Here is a 7,098-nt window from a genome sequence, read left to right as displayed (position 1 = left end):
CATTTATGTTGAGTACAAACAAGAGTTTAAGTTGGAAAGATATCTGTTGTGTGACAACCAGAAGAATAAACAGGCCATCTGTAAATTCAGGCTGAACAACACAAGAATCCCAAAGATCGTTGGTAGATACAGAGGACTTGAAAGAAGTCAGAGATTATGCAATTTATGTAATGGAAATCAAGTTGGAGATGAGTTTCATGTTATGTTTGAGTGTAAAAACACTATCATTAGGAATTTCAGACAAAAATATCTTCCAAAGTATTATATAAATCGCCCATCTATGCTGAAACAAATTTTACAACTGCAATCTGACAAGCAAAGAGTTATCTATAAACTAGGTGCTTTTCTGAAGAATGTTCTCCTGTTTAAATAAGGCTTGCCATGCCTTTTTCTATGTCCGTATAAATAATATGTAATGTAAACGTATGATATCTGTGCTCCATACCATGTGAACATGGTCGTGAGTTAAATAAATGATGATGATCTTAATGGGTTTTCACTGGATAATGGCCCATTAGAGCATTGGTTCTCAAAGTGGGGTCCGGGGACCCCCAGGGGTCCTTGGGGGGTACATGGGGATCCCCAGTTAAATTAGTTAATACAGCGTCACAATAATTTTAACTACTTTAACCATATTTTATACTTTGGCTATTCAAAAATAGCAGATATACAAGCACCGAGTGCCGCGCTATGAGCTTGTAGATCTGCTATTTTTGAAAAATCCCTGGCACAAAATATTTTTGACATGGGGGATCCGCAGCCAAATAAATATCAATTTGGGGGTCCTTGACATGAAAACGTTTGAGGACCACTGCATTAGAGAGAGGGGGTCGGCTGACATGACACAGGGCATAGACAGGAGTTCAAGACCCAAACCCATGATATTTGGTGTTTATGAATATTAAACCTGCACTAGGCAACTTTCCTGTTCCATCCCGGATTTGAAACCGGGTCGCCTGCGCAAATGCAGATTGCTTTTATACCACTAAACCTAATGGAGACTGCCTGCTTGCTTGGGGAAGTAATTGAATTTTCAGGTAATGTACCACTTGTCAACCGGTCATGTCAAACCAGACACAGGATCTAAATGGCTCAATAGAAAAGCATGGGAGACCAAATACAACCAGCCCAATTGTATTATAGTGTATTAATACACTCTACCAAACAGATGGGACAAAGTAACATTTTATTCACTAAAATAGTTACATAATGCAACTTTAAGGTCTGCTTCTACTAACCTGGTGTGCTGCACAGCCAGTTGTAATTCACAGTCTTCTCCACCAGAGGACAGTGTAAGACAGTCTGCAGCAGTTAGTGCCTGGGAGAGGATGTCACAACATGTGCGTGCATGTGCGCCTGTGTGTATGTTACAGAGGCGTTTTATTGTCACATACAAATAGAGGATGCTCTGATATCTAGAGTCTAAATAACTTATTCTCAACCTTCAAGACTCCCAGTTTTGCATGCATTAGGCCACACCCTTACGGGTCCATTTGGTTCTATTTGTACACATTTTATGTCAGAGTTATGGGGGTCTGTGGCCTAATGCATAGCAATCAGAGTTACAGACCTGTATTAGGGTCCAATTAGTTCCATTTGTATACCCTCTCAGAATTACAGACCTGTACAGGGTCCATTTGGTTCTATCAATCATTTCCAGGGACTGCCCTGGGACTCCCCCAAGGACCACTGGGGGTCCCCAGACCCCACTTAAGAACCCTGCCTTGTCCAGATGGTGCACCTGGAGGTAGTCCAAACTTCTAAACATGTTGCTCTAAATCAAGGCAGGCATTTAGAGGCCACAACGGCCATGGTTGCTGAGCCCCCTCACTTTCCTTATCATCTAGAAATTAGGGGGCCCGGGTTCAACTCCCAGTACGGGAACTCGCGTAATTCGGCTCAAACATGGGTAAAAATGCACCTATGCAGTCGCCAAAATGTGGAATGACCTACCAAAAGACATAAAGTCATGGTGCGAGGCAAAGAGGTGTAGGACCCAAGCACAAGATGGGAGGCAGAGGCAGCGCAGCTCAAATTAAAGTGTTTATTAATAACACCAAACAAGAGGAGTAGGCAGTAATCAAAGTCTGGTACAGGCAAAGTCAGTCACCGAGTAATCAGATAGAACACGAAAGAGACAATACAGGAGTAACGGGGAAAACTATACTGGGAAAGCTAGGGGAACTTAATACAAAGCAACAAGTGAGGAGACAAGGACTGGCATAAACTCACACGACTGTATGCAACGAACCAACAAAGAACTGAATCAAACACAGGACTTAAATAGACAGGGGACTAACAAGACACAGGTGAACTCAAAGACAATCAACACAGGGATTGGCTGGGAGACTAACAGGACACTGTCACAGGTGGAGAACATAACTAAACCAAAGGGAGGTGAGACAAGACAGGCAGCAACAACTAGACAGGAGACAGGAACACTAGGAACAAAACTACACAATAAAAGTACAAGGAGAACCAAGGCAAAAGGAAACAGAGTTACAACAATGCAAGATAAATACAGAACATAATGAACAACGGCCTAAACAGGCCTAAAGAACAGCCCTTAAGAGTCCAACACCATATAAGGTCCAAATTATTTGGACGAGGTCCAAATTATAAAGTCACAGTCCACGGCCCGAGGAGCGGACCGTGACACATAAAGGTTCTTGACTCACTACCCAAACTCAAAAATAACCTAAAATAATTCCTGTCTGTAAATATAGGCTACCATATGATTCTACTGAGCTTTATTACAATATGTTTTGTATTTGTATTGTATGTACAGCCCCTTGGGGCTTTTTGTGTTATCCTTTTAGCATTACTTTTGACTATACTTCCTGTAAATAACTGTTAATAATTGTGTTAATAAAGTATTAAATCAAAAACTTTGGCCACCCTGAGGCCACAGTGGCCTTGATGCCCCGTCCACATTGCACTGCCACAGCTGATTTAAGCGTTTTCACAGCCTCCAGTCAACATGGTTTTTAAACACCAGTGTCTTTTGTTGACATCTTCAAACCAATCCAGTGACTCTGCTTAGTCCAGAGCTGAGCATGGATGAACTTTTGATTCAGCAGTTTCAACACATGTTGCATGCATACAGGAAATAGGTTTCCTGCCCTGACATTTGGCCTTTATGCCCTCAATACATTTACAACACCAAAGACCAATTGCCCTTAAAAATAATGAAATTCCAGGCCCGCTCAAAATCATAACTTGCTTTCATCCACTGTCTGCCTGTATTACTGTCATGGTCCCTGCCAGTGTCCTGTGTGTGTCTATGTATTTGTCTGTCTGTCTGTGTTTGGGCATGTGTGGGCGTAGGCTTCCTGGCTTCCCAGATTGACGCACCTGGCTCTGGTCATCTCATCTCACTCACCTGCCTGCCATCTGCTCATCAACCTCCACTCTATAAAAGCCCTGGTCTTCTGCTGACGCGCTGCCAGATCGTTTTCACAGTCTCCGTGCGGTAACGCTTCTAGCCTGTTACTCCTAGTATTCAGAGTGCATTCTAGCTTATTGAGTTAGTGTTTTTGCTCCCTGTGTTTTTGGTTTTTGACTCACGCCTGTTTTCGTCTTCTTCAGTTGCCTGCCTGCTTGCCTGCCTACCTGCCCTCCTGTTTGCCTTCAGCTCAGCCTGCCTACAACCTTCACTCCAGAGGACTACACCTACCCCCCCCCCCGTTCCTCTTTGTTGAATAAAAACCCTTGGACTATCTTTAAGTGTCGTGTCTGCATTTGGGTCTGCCAGTTTTGCAAATCGTGACAATTACTGTACATGGCATGTGTGTGTGTGTGTGTGTGTGTGTGTGTGTGTGTGTGTGTGTGTGTGTGTGTGTGTGTGTGTGTGTGTGTGTGTGTGTGTGTGTGTGTGTGTGTGTGTGTGTGTGTGTGTGTGTGTGTGTGTGTGCGCGTGCGCGTGCGCGTGTGCGTGTGCGCGTGCGTGACAGGCAGACGAGCAACAGGCCGTAAAGTCAGTGTGAAAAAAAGAGTCATCTAGTCAGCCCCCCCCCCCATGGATCCAACCATCTCACCTGCACTCACTCACTCCTCATCAGTGGCCTGCTCTATATTCAGGGGTGCACATATCTGGTGCGCTGGTGCGCAGGTGCGCATGCGCACCCAAAATAAAAAATGCGCACCACATCAGGCGACACGAGGCGCTTTTGCGCACCAACAGCTGGGACAGGAATTTCCAAGCTTTTATTTTTTAGCAAAACTAAAAAATAAAAGCCTGGAGATCGAGGCTAGGAATTTACTTCCTGAAGCCACACTCACACAATCACTCTAAAGCACCCGTCGGCCCCATGTACAGCCATTAGGCACAGGGGTAGAGATATGACTCGCGTCGCCTCGCATCGCCTCGCATTGCCTCGCTGCGTGCACGCAGCCAGCAGCGGCTGTTAGAGGCACTCGATCGTCACCGATGATGAACGCACCGTAATGGTGCAAAATATGCCGTGAACGTCCCAATCTGGCGGATAAAATCAGCGTAGCAGCACAGGGCACCAACCTTGGGGGCTTTATCTAACAGCGTGAGAAAAAAAAACGGCGAAAATCGGCGGAATTTAGAAGCAGAGCGTCCTTTTTTTCTCGCCTGAACCCCCCCCCCCTCCCGTTGACAAAACTGTCCGGGCTGAACCCCCCCCCCCCGTTGACAAAACGGGACGGGCGCCATGCGCACCAAGTCACATGTCCAGGTGCTCTTCTGCGTACCAGACCTAAAAAGTTATGTGCACCCCTGTCTATATTATGCTGGCTGTCCATTCAGTTCTGTTCGGCAGCAGCAACGACTACACGTGAGCGGCCTCTGTCCTGGAGTCTCAGACTCAGCCTTGGTTATGCGTGGACAAATTTATTAGGAAAAAAATCAAAACCGTTGAAGCCTCATCATCTTCTTGCTCAATGCTCATGCATGGGTGCACAGCAACAATATAGGGCTTAAACGGAACGCAGTAGTCCATATATCCTAGTTTACCGATGTACCATGGTGATGTCCTGTGAGTCAGTCTTAGAACTCCACCTTGCAGTTAGCCACAAGCAACTTAGATGTTATAAATGCTATCTGCATCTAAGTTGCAATACCCTCCTTTGACAGCTCATTCAAGAAACAGAAAGGTCCTATCTGATTGTATTAAACGACAATAAACGTCCCAATATTGCACCTGTATGGACAGTTTGGGTTATTCTCTTTGTCTCTGTGAAGCATTAGTATCATACAAATCCACCGTTGTCATGTTATGAGCAACTTTCTCTCAATAAACTGCAGCGATTAGAATTTTTCTATGTGTTTGAGTTTGGAAGTGCTCGACTAAAATTACGATTTACTAAGATTTAAGACAAGCGTTTCCAAACTCGAACAACAAGCGTTTCCAAACTCGAACAACAAGCGTTTCCAAACTTACGTCAACTTAAAAGACAGAAGGTTGCTCAAAGTATGTCTATGGTGGATTGCTATGACACAAAAACTTGACAGAAACAAAGAGGATAACCCAAGCTTTCCGTACAGGCACGCGATATTGAGTTTATCGTCATCTAATACAATAAGACAATTCTGTTTCATGAATGGGCTGTCAAGGGAGGGTATTGCAACTTAGATGCAGACAGCATTTATAGCATTGGTTCTCAAAGTTGGGTCCGGGGACCCCTAGGGGTCCTTCTGGGTGTTCCAGGGGGTCCCTAGCAAAAGTAGTTAACATAGCAGCACAATCACTTTATCCATTTTTATGTTGGCTATTCAGAGATAGCAGATCTACAAGCTCAAAGCGTGTCACTTCGTGCCACGCTGCGAACTTGCACATCTGCTATTTTTTTTAATATTTGAAAAATATCCAGTTTTAGTCATCCACCCACCGACCGTGAAGCATGTAGACCCTTAATGGTCGGGGGCTTCCAGGCTGTGCTGCCTCTTGGCGGACGGCGGCAGCTGGAACAGTCCATGGTTGTTGGGGGTTGAAAGCAGGGTCTTCCATAATCCTACAGGCTTTACTGACACTGTCTGGTGCAGTGGTTCCCGACTTGGTTTCCTTGGAGACCCCCCACACGTGCGGGGCAAGCACATACTGTACACTATGCGCACACACACACACACACACACACACACACACACACACACACACACGTTAACCGTTAACCACTTAAGCACTGTACTTCTTGTACGGCATGTAGAAAACATAGCGATGCGTTGTGACTGTGAGCTTGTAAATCGGCTATTTTCTGAGACGGTGACAGCAAGACAGTGACAGAGTGAGACAGGGACAGAGTGAGACAGGGACAGAGTGAGACAGGGACAGAGCGAGACAGGGACACATTGAGAACGTAACAGAGTGACACATTCTGACAGAGTGTAATTATAGAGTTGATGGAAACACAATCAACACTGTTTACATTTACTATTAATCCCTGCCATCTGTGTGTGTGTGCGTGCATGCGGGCCTGTGTGTGTGTGTGTGTGTGTGTGTGTGTGTGTGTGTGTGTGTGTGTGTGTGTGTGTGTGTGTGTGTGTGTGTGTTTGAGTGTGTGCGAGCGTGGCCATTCCTTTGAGGTCACAGAGGTCATTTTTACCGAGGTGGATGAAGTCGTGAAATAATTCCCTAAAAATAACTTTGGTGCGGCAAAGATATCGGACGACGCCTAGATAATTGACTCGCTCATCTGATCGCCGTCATTGTGTGTGTGTGTGTGTGTGTGTGTGTGTGTGTGTGTGTGTGTGTGTGTGGGGGGAGGGGTGCTGAAATTGATGATTGATGATCACTGCTACAAAAGCTTTACCCAACACGGAATGCTCACCGCTCTTCGATTTAGTCAACAGCTCGAGGAACTCCGTCAGGCTACCACTGAATCCTTGAGAAACATTATCCAACTAGATCATTTTACTGCTGCAATGCCTGTAGTTCAATGTCATTCATTCCCAGACATGAATAGCTTCTGTGCGCTTGCCACTTAAGCCCTGTATACTTCATTGTAAGATGAATGGTGAAGCTTGCTAATATACAACGTTGTCAGTTTGTAGATTGGTTATTTTTTAAATGATACATTTGGATCTTTAAAAAGAAATGGTCACCTGTAATAAGTTGTGTGTCCTGCCATAGGGCA

This window comes from Gymnoscopelus microlampas (assembly GCF_963454915.1).
Source record: "Gymnoscopelus microlampas genome assembly, chromosome: 4".
Taxonomy (NCBI): domain Eukaryota; kingdom Metazoa; phylum Chordata; class Actinopteri; order Myctophiformes; family Myctophidae; genus Gymnoscopelus; species Gymnoscopelus microlampas.
This window is presented reverse-complemented; position numbering follows the sequence as displayed.